The sequence below is a fragment of the Papaver somniferum genome, chromosome 3 (assembly GCF_003573695.1).
Source record: "Papaver somniferum cultivar HN1 chromosome 3, ASM357369v1, whole genome shotgun sequence".
Lineage (NCBI taxonomy): Eukaryota > Viridiplantae > Streptophyta > Magnoliopsida > Ranunculales > Papaveraceae > Papaver > Papaver somniferum.
Window position 1 is genome coordinate 123,282,118 of NC_039360.1, and position 17,044 is coordinate 123,299,161.

Consider the following 17,044-nt stretch of genomic DNA (forward strand, 5'->3'; position numbering starts at 1 on the left):
AAAAAATTATAAGCCCTTACCAATCTGCCTTTGTACTCGGATTACAGATCTCGGACAACATAGTAATAGCTCGCGAGATAATACATAAAATGAGAAATATCAGTAAAAACGAACTGATGGGCCTAAATATTGACATGTCAAAGGTCTTTGACAGATTCGAATGGAGTTTTTTAATAGCAATTATGAGGAAGATGGGATTTTATGAAAAATGGTGTAACCTAGTGTTTCGATGTATCTTGAGCATAAATCTGTGAATTCTTTTAAATGGTGATCCAACTGATTTTTTTTTAACTAACAAGAGGGTTACGGCAAGGAGATACATTATCTCCCTACCTTTTATATTTTCTTTTGTGTGGAATCTTTATCTAGAACTATAACAAATGCTGAAAACTTAGGTTTGATTAAAGGAATCAAAATTTCCAGATATGCTTCGCATGTTAGCCATCTGCTTTTTGCAGATGACTGTCTAATTTTTTTTAAAGCGGACGCGAGAACTTGTAAAAATCTTGTTAAATTGTAATTTTGGGACTGCTTCGGGCCAACTAATAAATCAGGTGTGTTCTTCACTTCCAAAACTGAATGAAGTAAAACATTTGTTAGGAGTTAATTTTATACCTCTTAACGATAGATACTAATAGATCCAAAGTTCAGAGCCTTGAACCTCTAGTCCAAAAAATGGATAATAGACTACAAAATAGGAACGGGTACAACCCAAATTCGGTCGGAAGTAATGTAATGATAAATAATGTAAGCTCTTCTTTAGTTGTTTATCAAATGAACTTCTTTAAAATACCAAAAAATATATGTAAAACTCTAACCAAACTTTAGAGGGAGTATTGGTGGGGAAAAGATGAAAACAAAAAAAATGATAAAGGAAAAAAATGTGTATATCTAAAGGCTTGGAAATCAGTGTGCAAATCAATAGAAGAAGGGGATTTGGGTTTGCAAAACATTGAAAACTTTAATTTGGCTATGGTAGCAAAAATGTGGTGGAGGCTAAAAGAAAATCCTATCTCCCTTTGCGCCAAGATCTTGAAACCCAAGTATTATCCAAAAAAATGACATTTTGCACACAAAAATAAAACCAAACATATGAGACAGTTGGATTTGTAAAGGAATACATAGTGGAGTCCAACAAATAAAAGCTAATTGTATCTGGAAATTAAGAAATGGAAGTCAAATCGATGTTATGGAGGACAAATGGATCCATAATAACCCAATATCATTCATTAAACCAACCACTGGTACTGGAAATTTAAAGAAAGTAAGTCAACTAATAATTGTTAATAAAACTTGGGGCATTGAGAAACTTCGTGCATGCTTTGATAATTTGACAATAGAAAAGATTTTAAAAATAAGCATATCAGTACAGGATAAAGAGGATAATGCAATCTGGAAACTAAATGTGAAAGGTAACTTTACTATACCCTTTCTTTATGATTCAACTAACAGAAGTAATATTATAGCGCTGCTGAATGGAGGAAAATATGAAATCTCAATACAACTCCAAGCATCAAGATCTTTACTTGGAAAGCTAGCCATTCAATTCTGCCAACTCGCATGAGAATGACAGTCATTCTTCCAAATATAAATACTAAATGCAACCTTTATAAAAATGAAGACGAAACTCTAACACATTTATTTCTAGATTGTAACTTCACAAAACAGGTATGGATGCACTTAAACCATGATATGAATTATGTTAAACAAAATTATAATACCTTTCATGAATGGATAAATGCATTGTTCAATGAGGAAAAAAAAGATAAATGTATATTGGGTTGGCCATAATTGTTAGAGCACTCTTCGGACGAACTCGCAAGCGTTGCTATCTCAATCTTGTTGTCAAGTTTAGTTGCCAAAACTATAAGTCTTGATTTGTAGTCCACTTATAGCTAAGTCTCGTATTAGGATAAAAAGTGTAGTTGAGCATTAGACTTCACGACATTCATCGATTAGAGACAAAGAACTACTAAGGGGAGCTTGTGGAACTTCATCAACAAAAGGTATGTGGAGACTAGAACTCATCTATTCACTCAAAAGTCTATCTACTTTATTTTCTATTTGAGACAAAAGTCGTATAGCTATATAGACTTCAATTATGCACATTTGATATTTCAAGCTGAGTTTAACTCGCTTACATATTTCTTGAAATATTTGTTGGTAAGCTTTCACTTTAACCAAGTTCATCTTATATTCTTGACGAAAGTCAAAAGATGATCATGTGAAAATCTCCTTGTAACATCTTACATGATTTGTGTGAGACAGTCATTTGATGTAGACTCAGAATGTTTCGTATTGATTATTCGATCACTTGAAAATTGCTTCGAAGCTAATAGTTTGTGTGAGACAGCTATTTTCGTCTTCTAAGAATGTTTCAACGGTTGAAGTGGGAGTTTAGAACACTTAACCATAAATGGATTATAAGCACAGTGCGTACTTGCATATGTGTTGATCCAAGACCGGAATGTAGTATGCATACCCGTATGCGTACTGGCGAGGTCAGGTAAAGTCCGGGAGCTAGAGTATACGTACCTGTACGTGTACTGGAGAAGTCAGTTGAAGTCCGGGTACTATAGTATGCGTATCTGTACGCGTAGTGGATTCAACTGAAGCTTGGAAGTGTAAGACAATATGCGTACACGTTTGCATACTGGCGAACACAGTCCAAGTCCAGCTACTTAGGTATGTGTACCCGTTTGCATACTTGAGTAGGTTATGTTCTAAAATCAGTTTGTTCATGAACTAATACATTTATATAATAAGGAATGCAATCTTTTGCAAACCGTGGCTATAATGTTCATGAATTGATTCGAGTGAATCAAAATCGATTTTGCTTCAATTGTGTATTGTATACTTCTATGAGAATATAAACAATTGAACAACTCTAGAACTAGTTGAAAAAGCGGGGGTCTAACAACCACACCAAATATTTCGCTTTGAAATCTGTATGGACAAACTCCAATATAATTCCAAGAGAATCAACTAGACAGTCAGACTCAATCAATGGAAATATATCCAAGAGTTGTATCTCTGTTTCATAATGTAATCATCAAATCAAACAGATAGAATCCGTGAGCCTGATTATTATGTGAAACAACTTGAACGGTACCAAATACCAATGTTCAAGTGTCAATCAATATAATTAACAACCAAAGGTTGGATTCTCTAATTGATTGAACTACCCACAATCTGTGATATTTCTATTATATAACAAAATATAATGCAGAAAAGAAATAACACAGATACCAGAAATTTTGTTAACGAGAAAACCGCAAATGAAGAAAAACCCCGGGACCTAGTCCAGATTTGAACACCACATTGTATTAAGCCTCTACAGACACTAGCCTACTCCAAAATTAACTTCGGACTGGAATGTAGTTGAGCCCTAACCAATCTCACACTGATCAGTTGTGCTCCTTACGTCTCTGAATCCCAACAGGACTCTACGCACTTGATTCCCTTAGCTGATCTCACCCACAACTAAGAGTTGCTACGACCCAAAGTCGAAGACTTGATAAACAAATCTGTCTCACACAAAAAAGTGTATTATACAGATAAATTTGTCTCCCACAGATAAACCTATGAGTTTTGTTCCGTCTTTTGATAAATCAAGGTGAACAAGAACCAATTGATATACATGACTTATATTCCCGAAGAACAACCTAGAAATATCAATCACCTCACAATAATCTTAATCGTATGGTAGCGAAATAAGATATGGTGGAATCACAAACGATGAGACGAAGATGTTGGTGACTACTTTTTATCTTGCTTATCGGAGATTAAATCTCGAGACAATCTTAGGGAATATAATATTCAATATGATAGAAACTGCAAGATCAGATCACGCAACTACATAGAAAATAGTTGGGTCTGGCTTCACAATCCCAATGAAGTCTTTAAGTCGTTAACCTACAGGCTTTCGTGAAAAACCTAAGGTTAAAGGAGAATCGACTCTAGTCGCAAATAGTATCACACAGGAGGTGTGGGTATTAGGTTTCCCAGTTGCTAGAGTTCTCCTTTATATAGTCTTCGAATCAGGGTTTGTAATCAATCATTCATCTTAACCATAACTAGTTCAAATGACTCAAATGAAACTAGTTCTAGAGTTTTTCAATTATTTATATTCTCATAGAAGTATACAAGACACAATTGAAGCAAAATCGATTTTGATTCGATCGAATCAAGTCATGAACATTATATCCACGGTTTGCAAAAGATTGCATTCCTTATTATATAAATGTATTAGTTCATGATCAAACCGATTTTAGAACATTATCCACTTAGGCATGCATACGGGTACGCGTACCTAAGTATCCGGACCAAGTTTGGGTCTCGCCAGTACTCGAATTGGTACACATACCTTCCAAACTCAGCAGAAATTTTTGGACCTGAACCTTACGCCATAATGCTTTTCGGTACGCATACCAGGTTCCCGGAATTCACAAAACCAACAAGTACGCATACGGGTATGCATACCATGGTTCCCGGACATGGATTACATATATGCAAGTGCGTACCCATACTATGCTTAAATCCAATTGTTCTAAACTCTCATTTCAACCATTGAAACATTCTTAGAAGACGGGAATAACTGTCTCACACAAACTATTAGCTTCAAAGCAATTTTAAAAGTGGTCGAATGATCAATACGAAACATTCCAAGTCTACATCAAATGACTGTCTCACACAAATCATGTAAGATGTTGTCAGGCGATTTTCAAATGATCATCTTTTGTCTTTCGTCAAGAATATAAGATGAACTTGGTTAAAGCGAAAGCTTACCAACACATATTTCGAGAAATATTTAAGCGAGTTAAACTCAGCTCGAAATATAAAATGTGTATAATCGAAGTCTATATAGCTATACGACTTTTGTCTCAAATTGGAGATAAAGTAGATATACTTTTGAGTGATAGATGAGTTCAAGTCTCCATATACCTTTTGTTGATGAAGTTCCACAAGATCCCCTTAGTAGTTATTCGTCTTCAATCGATGAACGCCGTGAAGTCTAAAGCTCAATTACACTTTCTATACTAATCCGAGACTTAGCTATAAGTAGACTAGAAATCAAGACTTACAGTTTTGGCAACTAAACTTGACAAACAAGTTTGAGATAACAACGCTTGTGAGTTTGAACGAGCAGTGCTCTAACACTAGTTTCACTTGATTCATTTGAACTTGTTATGGTTAAGATGAATAAGGTTGATATGAAAGTGTTCATATGGCTAACTTCGGTTAACTATTGTTGAGCCAACAAAGGTGTACACGTTTAGGTACAGTTACTCATATCTAATTGAAGTCACTTTTCATTTGCGTGTAACAAGGTAAGTTCGATCTAACAGTTGAAATATATTAGCTTGAGTCTAATCAGGTTTTCATCTAACGGTGAATATTGAATGCTTTGTTACCAAGGTAACATTGATTGCAAACCCTGAGTTGAAGACTATATAAAGGAGAACTCTAGCAACTGGGAAACCTAATCCCCACACCTCGAGTGTGATACTAGTTGCGACTAGAGTCGATTCTCCTTTAACCTTAGGTTTTTCTAAAACCCAGTAGGTTAACGACTTGAAGGCTTCATTGGGATTGTGAAGCCAGGCCCAACTATTTTCTCTTTAGTTGCGTGTTCTGATCTTGTTGTTTTCTATCGTGATTGAGTACTTTTTTTTTGGTGGATCACATTGCTTTTTTTTTTTCCTGAATCACATATACTTTTATTAAAAGAATGAAGATTGTTTAAAAATTACAAGACCTTAAGAGAAAAGAAAAGGAGCCAACTTCATAGGCTTTAAAATCAAATTAAGAATGGATAAACAAGCCCTAACAAAATCTATAGTACTCAACATTTGGCATTTCACTTCTTGCTAGAAAGTTAGGCCTCCTATAGTGTAACTGCCTTTGACCTGCTGCCATTTGAGCTCCCCTTTTTGCAGCTGTGTCTGCAGAGAAATTAACCTCTCTGAAACAATGACAAAATTTTATTGTGTTAAGCTTTTTCACAGCCTTCTGCCACCTTATTCTGACAAACAAGGGAATCTTATTTTCAACAAACTCAGAGATAATTGTTTTAGAATCTAAGTTAATGATTATATTCCGTAATTTCCAAAACACGGCCAATTCAACTGCACAGATCACTGCATACACCTTAGCTATGTAATTGGATGCAATACCAATTCCACCAGAAAGAGTCCCCATTACTTGGCAGAGATGATCTCTAACCACTACTCCAAAACCAGCAGCTCCTGGATTCCTAAAGGATGCACCATCACAACAAAAGAGAACAAAATCAGCATTTGGTGGAATCCAATAACAAGTTTTAATGATTTGAAATCTAATCCTTCTTTGGCCCAGATTGAAAAAGAGAATTATCTGATTATCATAGACTTGATTCCATTTGTTAACCTTAATTCTTAGTCCCCCTTCACATACAATTTTCTTGATTCTACACTTAAAACTCTGAATAATGGGATTAACTTTCTCAAATAGCTTTTTATTTTTTTTGGAACCAAAGCTCCTTGATGATTGAACTGGCTGCAATGATCCAACACTCTTTAATCATAGGACTCTTATTTTTTGCACAACTCCACACATCTTCAAAAAAAATTGGGTTTGTGAAGTTAAAAACATAGCATACCCAACTCCAAATCTCAATGCTGAGCTTGCACTCCCATAAAAGATGATGCATATTTTCCTGAGCTTCTTCACGAATGCAGCATCTTGAAACCATATCATAACCATTCTTAACCATTTTCAGATCATCAACAAATACACCATGAACTATTTTCCACAAGTTGCTTGCTATATTTGGATGTAGATATGAGTTCCATATAAATTTATGACCATGCAACTGAGGTTCCTTATTTCTTATAATGTTAATTGCTGAAGAAGTTGAAAAAGTACCTTTTATATCACCCCTCCAAACTAGATGGTCATGATCTGCTCCAAGTTCTGGCAATGTATAAGATTAAAGAATTTTATTGATTTCCACAGGAATGCTCAATCCCCATCAAGGATTATATCTGCAACCTTCATATTTATATGAGCTTTAACATAGTATGCGTAACCAATATCCTCAATAAGAGGAGTATCACTGATCCAAGAATCAAACCATAATGATACTTTCTTACCATCACCTAAATGGCAGGTCCGGACTAGTGTATAAAAATGAAGCGATGAAACGGGCCTACAGTAATACCGCAAGTGCACGGTCGTCAGTTGTAGCTCGTGCAAGTACGGGTCGATCCACAGAGATCGGGTGTGTTTCGGAAGTGTTTTAGCTAATTGGGTTTCTAGTTTGCTTTGGGCTTAGAAGCCTTTTGGCTTAGATTGGGCTTTGAGTGCTAATGGGTTTGAATGCCCTTTGAATGAATTGGGCTTAGTGAGTTTGTTAAAGATAAAATGAACTGAGCTTGGGCTCAGTTATCTTTGAAGTGCAAATGGGCTTTGGTCCTTTGATTGAGCTTTGGGCTCAATTTCACCTTAACAGTGAAATGGTCTTTCACAGTAATTGGGCTTTGGTTTTAGAAACTGGGCTTGATCTTTGAAAGCTGGGCTTTGTTTCAGTGAACTGATTTGAGCTTTGGGCTCAACAGTTCAACTGTGAATTGGGCTTAGGGCCTTGGACTCAGTTGTGAAGTGAGCCTTGGAGAGCAAAGCAAGCAGCAGCAATGCAACAGCCACAGAAGTGGATTGGCAGCAGCAGCTGCAGAGGCTCAGATGCAGGAGGCAACAGCAGCTACAGGGCAAGGAGTGGCAGCAGCAGGCAGAAAAAGGAAGAGGTGCAGCAGAAGAAGCAAAGCAGCACAAGTGCTGCAGTAGAAGAGAAAGGCAGCTGCAGCTTGGCAGCAGCAGTTGCAGAGGCAGCTGCAGCTTGGCAGCAGCTAGGAAGGCAATGCACAGCACAAGGCAAAGATGGAGTAACAGCAGGGGAAACAAACAATGCAGAGCAATGAAAGAAAAACTAAACAGCAAAAACAAAACAATCAGTGAACAAAAGCAAAACAAAGCAAAAGCAACAGAAAACAACACATGAATGAACCAAGACCTAAGGCCAAGGGCAGGGTTGTGGAGAAACTGACATGAAGCAATACTAAGGCAGCATACAGGCAAACAGGAGGTATACTAAAAGAATGGAAGAGAACTAGCTTGCTATAAGCACTAGTTTCTCCCAATGCACAACCAATACTACAACCTAAGCATACAACAAGAATGGCAAGAAAATCAGCTTGCTATGAGCACTGATTTCTTGCCATTGCACAATTAGTTCAAAGCTTCACAGATGTATCTAGCCTAGCATTCCTTCAAATGACAGTGAATTTAAACATGACAGTGAATTGAGCAACAACAAACATGATCACAACTAACTGAACTAACATTGAACAACATTGAAATACTAACAGTGATTAATTTAACCTAACATGATATTTAACACATTAACATTAACAGTGCATTAACAAAAGCACATTTAACAGTAACAAGAAAGTAACAAAGCAACATTAACAATGGCAAGAGATTAACAGTTGAAAGTGCAAATTAACAGGAACAATTAACAGTGCAGGAACAATTGAAATTAACCTAACCCAAATTGGGTGGAAACTTGGCTAGTCCAAGAACAAGTTTTAACATCTCATACACATCCCCTTTTATACCCAAATTAGCAAATTAGGGTTTACACCCATTTTCCCCAAATATCTTCACTCAACAGTACAATTAGGGTTTCGAGAAATAATGAAATTAACTCACCCTCTGATGCAATTAGACTCGACCCATGCTTTGGGTATGTCCCCTCTGCTCTTCTGAAGCTTTTCCAGCCCTCAATTGTGTCTTCTCCTCGCTGTTGGTGAAACCCTAGCTTCTCACTGTTCTAGCTTGTAGCACCTAGTTAGATGCTAGAAACGAGACAAGGGAGAGACTTGGGATGGAGTGGTGATGTACGGTGTGGTGTGGTTGTGGTGTAAGCGACAGCGGCAGAGAGTGGAGGTGGTGGAGTTGCAGGCTCTGCAACTGTCGGGTGTTTGTGGTGAACTGGTTTTGGGAAGATGAGAAGGAAGAGCTCGATGGGATTAGGATTAGGGGTTGTTTGGTTGGGAATAGGGTATGTGTTGCTATGGTGTGAGGCAGGATATCAAATTTAGATGTTGGCGAATCTGAGATGTTGGATCATTGGATCTAAGTGGAATCGAACGGATAGATGGAAGGATGTGTGAAGCGACCGTCGGATTCTGAGGTGCAACGAAGTTAACGGCACCAGATGGAGTTAGGTACTGTAGTGTAAGGCGGAATCATCGGGATTTGATGCACAGGCATAGGAGCGACCGTTGGATTCAACTACCATCTAATCTGAAGGCTTGGAATTTCAGCGCTGTGGTGCTTGGCAGAGACTTCCGATTTTGATGCTCTATGAAGGAGCGACCGTCGGATGCTCCCGAGAACTGATCTGATGGCTGAGAACGGAGGCGCTTTTGTGTGTAGAAAATGAGGTTGTGCGCACCATTCTTCGCGGTTTCCTTGCGTAATTTCTCCCGGCTTTTCACTACTTTTCTGCTCTTTTCGCTCCGCGACTCATCCGAACTTTATTTATTACCTAAAAATGCAAAATTAATTAATAAAAATATTTATTCTTGAAAACAATGAAAATACAGAATATGGGATAAAATGTAGAATTAATGCGCAAAAGATGAGTTAAAATGCCAACAAAAAGGGATAAATATATACAATATTTGGCACTCATCAAATACCCCCAAACCTGAATTTTACTTGTCCTCAAGTAAAACAAACTAAGGAAATCCTAACTATACCACTGTCGCTGGTCTCTCGAATGCATTTAGCGTATGCACTAAGCCTTTTAAACCACTAAGTGTCCCTAGTGGACGAGTTGAAGTCTCGTGAAGGTTTACCAGAGGTGTGCCTACAAAACCTAAGGACAAAATATAAGCTCATATTCCATCAAATGTGACATGTGCAAAACAGTTTAAGCTCACAGCAAAATGGAGATGTCAATCTAGCTATCGAAGGCACAATCCTAGCACTGATAACAAATAAGACATGTGATAAGAGTGTAAAGTGTATCTACACATGTGTAAAGAAAGATCTGAAGTTATGACTACTAATCACCAAGAGATAGTTTCTCAGGCTAAGAACTGAGGTCGAAATCTAGCTAGCTGTCCGGACTTTACGAGAATTGTGAATGAGTTGGAGGTATTTCACAATTACTCGCGTTGTACATCAATGGCATACACCCTCCTTGCTTATTACAAAAACAACAAAACTATTTACATGACTCTTATTTACATTGACTATTCTCTTTTATTTTTGGAACAAGAGATGATGGAATTGATAAATACTTGATTTTTTTTTTTTTTTTGTATTTTTCTTTTTTTTTTTTTTTTTTTTTTTTTCTGAATATAACATCGTTTTTTTTTTTTTTTTTTTTTTTTTTTTTTTTTTTTTTTTTTTGAAGAAGGAAACACTTTTGATATATTACAAAAGGAAACAAAAGATTACATGACACTTTGCAAGAGGTAGCCCTTTTTGATGCACCCAGTTAAATTCGATGGTTGTCTTTCTTAATGTAACCTCCACCTTCTATCCCAACCAACCAAAGAACAAGCTAGTCAAGTTTCGTTCAGTATTCTAAAGTGATTGGCAATCGTAACTTCCTATCCAACACCTTGAAGATCGAGGCCATACATGTATTGGTAGATCGTGCGCGTGCAAATTTCTTATCACTATGTGAATTGTGCTAGAATCAGGGTGCCTAAATATCTAGACTAAGACTCCTAATAAAAATACATATTTGCACAAGAGTCAACATTTCAAGGTAAATGAGCTCCATTTTTATGATTTTTTTTTCAATTTTTAATTTTTTTGAATTTTTTTTTTAATTTTTTTTTTTGGAATTTTTCAATTTTTTCAAAAAGAAGAAGGAGTTCGTTTTTAATTATAGCAAATTATCGTGGTATCTACTCTATACCCCCAAACCTAAACTAAACATTGTCCTCAATGTTTCAAAATATGGAAAGAATTATAAAACAATATATGGAGGAACATGCTGAGTAGAGTAAAAGGAGAGAGAATACCCGATTTCGGCGAAAGCAGAATTAAAACTCCGTTATTCAAGGCAAAAATCCAACATATTTCAGCCGAGATCATATTGGATTAGCAAAATATATACAAAAGGAACAAAAGGGTTTTTAAGAAATTTTAGCTACTGGATTATATACAAAAAATTCACCATACAAACAATCTAAAGAGTTGAGGATCAACCCAAAAGAAAAGTGTAGAGACATAGAAAGTTTCAAAACACTAAAATTGGACTTAAATGGGAGTGAGAGTGAAAAACCGAATGAATCACCCCTAAACCAAAATTTTTCAACAGGTTTACTTTTAAGCACAAAATCTATTAATTTTAGGGGTTCAGGATTCAAAAGGTCTAACTCATAATGGACTGTTTTCGGGATGGGCAAACATGCAATTTCCAACTGTGGCTCTTTAAATGTTATATTTTGAAGCAAAATAGTCCAAGAGGACTTGGGAAGCACACAGTTCCAATCCTAGATTAGGAATTTTCAGAAAAGTTGGTTTGACAATATGGGTACAAACCAAATCTAGGTTGGGTGGAAGGCCATCAGATTGTGACTTAGGTAGAAGAATAGGCATTATTATCAATCAAATCAAAATCTTCTAACTCATCTACACATGTCACATCATGCTCACAATCATCAATCAAATTGCAAGATCACAATCAGAATTATCAACATCATCAACAGATTTATTCATGTATCGGCACATCAGGGGAAACATCACATGGAATACTAGAAGAAATATCATGCATTAAGGTCGGGGCGAGAAGCCTAATGTATTTGAACCCAAAGGTTCCATAACATTTTCAGTATAGACATGTTCTTCTAACATAACATCATAATCATCATCATCATCATGATAGGCATTTTGCAATCTAGGATAATTTTCAATCCTAAGGTCGGAGCTATTACAAGAATAAAACTCTAATTCATGGGGATGATTCATATCATGTGGTGTTGTTCCTGTTTCCCTAACGGATTCCCATTGATGGGTTTTTTCTGCAATCTCGGCTAAAAAATTCCATGCATCATCCACAGATTTATCAATAAACTCACCATTACACATAGATCAACCATGGTTCGAGATTTAAAGTCTAGTCCCTCATAGAGGATGACGACAAGTCTCCACTTCTCAATTCCATGGTGCGGACATTCACTCAACAAATCATTAAAACGTTCAAAATAGTGAAAAACAGTTTCCTCATCCAATTGGACAAAACAATTGATATTTGACGAATAGCGATGGTCCTATGATGTGGAAAAATTTTTGGAAAAATTGATTAGTGAGTTGTTCCCAAGTGGTGATTGATTGTGGTCTCAAAAAACCGTAAAACCATGTTTTGGCCCTTTCCTTTAAAGAAAATGTAAACAAACGCAATTTCAGAGAGTCTTCGGACAAATGATCAGGTTGCATAGTCCGACAAATTTGTTCAAACTCCCTCACATGAGTATAGGGGTTCTCAGAATCGAACCCTCGAAATATAGGAAGTATTTGTATCATGCTTGCATTTATTTTAAAAGGGTTATTGGTTTGAGGTAAGACAATACATGATAATGGAATTTGTATTGATGGATACATGTATTCATGGAGAGCATGAGGTTGGTCCATTTTGAAATGACACAAAGCCCACTATTTGGTTTTTAAAGGGTTTTCAAAAATTTGGTTTTTGATGGGTTTGGATTTTTGGGAAAAATTTGGTTTTGGTGGGATATAAAAGAAATTGGTTTAAAATTGGGAGCAAAAGAATTTTTTTTTTTTTTTTTTTTTTTTTTTTTTTTAAAAAGTAAAAGTAAAATTTGGTTTTTGAATGGGAGCAAGCCCACTGTGCAAGCCTCTAAGGAAATGGAAGGAAGGCTGCGGCCCACAATCGGTTATCAGCTCAGCTGGGTTTAAACCCAGAGTCCAAAATACAAGTCCAATGGAAAAATTTAAACAAGCCCACACAAAATAAATACAAGCCCACAAATTAAACAACAAGCCCACAAATAAATTATTACAAACCCAAAATAGAAAAATAAAAAGCCCAAAAAAATTGGGTTAATTATTACAAGCCCACAATTAAAAAATTGGAAGCCCACAGGTTGGGTTCTCTCAATGAATGGGTTTAGGCTTACCTTTTTAGCACAGCCCAGCTGCTCTGATATTGTTGCAAAAACCCAGTTGGGTTTTGGTTCTTTTCCTTGGTGGCGTCCCAGCAGAGGAAAAACAGGTTCAGAACAGCAGGTCCAACAGCAAATGAATGAAGCAGATGCAGATGCAAATGCTATGCAATGAAATGCAAAATAGCTAAAAAAACACAGATAAAACACAGCACCAATCCCCGGCAACGGCGCCAAAAACTTGGCAGGTCCGGACTTGTATAAAAATGAGCGATGAAACGGGCCTACAGTAATACCGCAAGTGCACGGTCGTCAGTTGTAGCTCGTGCAAGTACGGGTCGATCCACAGAGATCGGGTGTGTTTCGGAAGTGTTTTAGCTAATTGGGTTCTAGTTTGCTTTGGGCTTAGAAGCCTTTTGGCTTAGATTGGGCTTTGAGTGCTAATGGGTTTGAATGCCCTTTGAATGAATTGGGCTTAGTGGTTTGTTAAAGATAAAATGAACTGAGCTTGGGCTCAGTTATCTTTGAAGTGCAAATGGGCTTTGGTCCTTTGATTGAGCTTTGGGCTCAATTTCACCTTAACAGTGAAATGGTCTTTCACAGTAATTGGGCTTTGGTTTTAGAAACTGGGCTTGATCTTTGAAAGCTGGGCTTTGTTTCAGTGAACTGATTTGAGCTTTGGGCTCAACAGTTCAACTGTGAATTGGGCTTAGGGCCTTGGACTCAGTTGTGAAGTGAGCCTTGGAGAGCAAAGCAAGCAGCAGCAATGCAACAGCCACAGAAGTGGATTGGCAGCAGCAGCTGCAGAGGCTCAGATGCAGGAGGCAACAGCAGCTACAGGGCAAGGAGTGGCAGCAGCAGGCAGAAAAAGGAAGAGGTGCAGCAGAAGAAGCAAAGCAGCACAAGTGCTGCAGTAGAAGAGAAAGGCAGCTGCAGCTTGGCAGCAGCAGTTGCAGAGGCAGCTGCAGCTTGGCAGCAGCTAGGAAGGCAATGCACAGCACAGGCAAAGATGGAGTAACAGCAGGGGAAACAAACAATGCAGAGCAATGAAAGAAAAACTAAACAGCAAAAACAAAACAATCAGTGAACAAAAGCAAAAACAAAAAAGCAACAGAAAACAACACAAGAATGAACCAAGACCTAAGGCCAAGGGCAGGGTTGTGGAGAAACTGACATGAAGCAATACTAAGGCAGCATACAGGCAAACAGGAGGTATACTAAAAGAATGGAAGAGAACTAGCTTGCTATAAGCACTAGTTTCTCCCAATGCACAACCAATACTACAACCTAAGCATACAACAAGAATGGCAAGAAAATCAGCTTGCTATGAGCACTGATTTCTTGCCATTGCACAATTAGTTCAAAGCTTCACAGATGTATCTAGCCTAGCATTCCTTCAAATGACAGTGAATTTAAACATGACAGTGAATTGAGCAACAACAAACATGATCACAACTAACTGAACTAACATTGAACAACATTGAAATACTAACAGTGATTAATTTAACCTAACATGATATTTAACACATTAACATTAACAGTGCATTAACAAAAGCACATTTAACAGTAACAAGAAAGTAACAAAGCAACATTAACAATGGCAAGAGATTAACAGTTGAAAGTGCAAATTAACAGGAACAATTAACAGTGCAGGAACAATTGAAATTAACCTAACCCAAATTGGGTGGAAACTTGGCTAGTCCAAGAACAAGTTTTAACATCTCATACACATCCCCTTTATACCCAAATTAGCAAATTGGGGTTTACACCCATTTTCCCCAATCTTCATCAAACACTCACAATTAGGGTTTCGAGAAATAATGAATTAATTCTAAACTCACCCTCTGATGCAATTAGACTCGACCCATGCTTTGGGTATGTCCCCTTGCTCTTCTGAAGCTTTTCCAGCCCTCAATTGTGTCTTCTCCTCGCTGTTGGTGAAACCCTAGCTTCTCACTGTTCTAGCTTGTAGCACCTAGTTAGATGCTAGAAACGAGACAAGGGAGAGACTTGGGATGGAGTGGTGATGTACGGTGTGGTGTGGTTGTGTGTAAGCGACAGCGGCAGAGAGTGGAGGTGGTGGAGTTGCAGGCTCTGCAACTGTCGGGTTTGTGGTGAACTGGTTTTTGGGAAGATGAGAAGGAAGAGCTCGATGGGATTAGGATTAGGGGTTGTTTGGTTGGGAATAGGGTATGTGTTGCTATGGGTGTGAGGCAGGATTCAATTTAGATGTTGGCGAATCTGATATGTTGGATCATTGGATCTAAGTGGAATCGAACGGATAGATGGAAGGTGTGTGAAGCGACCGTCGGATTCTGAGGTGCAACGAACGATTAACGGCACCAGATGGAGTTAGGTACTGTAGTGTAAGGCGGAATCATCGGGATTTGATGCACAGGCATAGGATCGACCGTTGGATTCAACTCCATCTAATCTGAAGGCTTGGAATTTCAGCGCTGTGGTGCTTGGCAGAGACTTCCGATTTTGATGCTCTATGAAGGAGCGACCGTCGGATGCTCCCGAGAACTGATCTGATGGCTGAGAACGGAGGCGCTTTTGTGTGTAGAAAATGAGGTTGTGCGCACCATTCTTCGCGGTTTCCTTGCGTAATTTCTCCCGGCTTTTCACTACTTTTCTGCTCTTTTCGCTCCGCGACTCATCCGAACTTTATTTATTACCTAAAAATGCAAAATTAATTAATAAAAATATTTATTCTTGAAAACAATGAAAATACAGAATATGGGATAAAATGTAGAATTAATGCGCAAAAGATGAGTTAAAATGCCAACAAAAAGGGATAAATATATACAATATTTGGCACTCATCACTAAACACCATCTAATATTTTCCTTTAGATGATTCCATGCCCATTTTAATCCTGGCCAAATGGATGATAATTGCTAGTTGTTCTTCCATTGCCCTTGCTTATCTTGAAACTTGGCTTTTATGAATAAGGCCCACTCTTCACTAGAATTCATGATTCTCCATAGCATCTTCATAAGCAGTGCTCTATTAAGAACTTCTAACCTTTGAATCCCCAAGCCACCTTCACTGTAAGGAGAACACACCTTCTTCCAAGATAACATTGTATATTTTCTGGTTTCTCCATCTCCAGACCAGAAAAAATTTCTAATAATTTTTTCACAAGTCTTAATCACAGAAGAAGGCCACTTGTATATTGACATGTTGTAAATTGGCACACTACATAACATTGATTTTATTAAAACCAACATGTCATGAAAAGATAGCAATGTTCCTTTCCAAGCAACAAGCTTTCTTTGCATTAATTCTACCATTGGCCAAACAGTAGAAATTTTGACTCTCCCTGCATGGAAATAACCCCCAAGTACTTGTAAGGTAATGTACTTAATTCCATTTGGACCAGATTTTGAATGCACATCTTTCTTTCTTCAGTAGTCCCGTCAATGAAAAACTTGCTTTTACTTTTATTTATTGCTTGCCCCGAACTGAGTTGATAACATTCCAAAAGCTTTATTAGATTCTCAATGCTCTTATTCGCTCAATTACAAAAGATAAAAACATCATCTGCAAAGAACATATGAGTGGGATGAATTCCATTTCTTATCACCATAGGAGCTACCTTACCTTCATCCACCATTTTTGAAATATTTTTACTTAGGACATCTTCCATGAGTATAAACAGAGTTGGAGATAATGGGTATCCCTGTCTTAGTCCCCTTCCAACATAAAAGAAACCATTTGTCCCTCCACTAATCATTATAGATATCTTAGCAGATTCAAATAGAATACAAAGCCACTTACACCAAGAGTCTGAAAACCCATATTTTGATAGAACTTGACATAAGAAATTCCAGCTGACAGAATCATATGCTTGA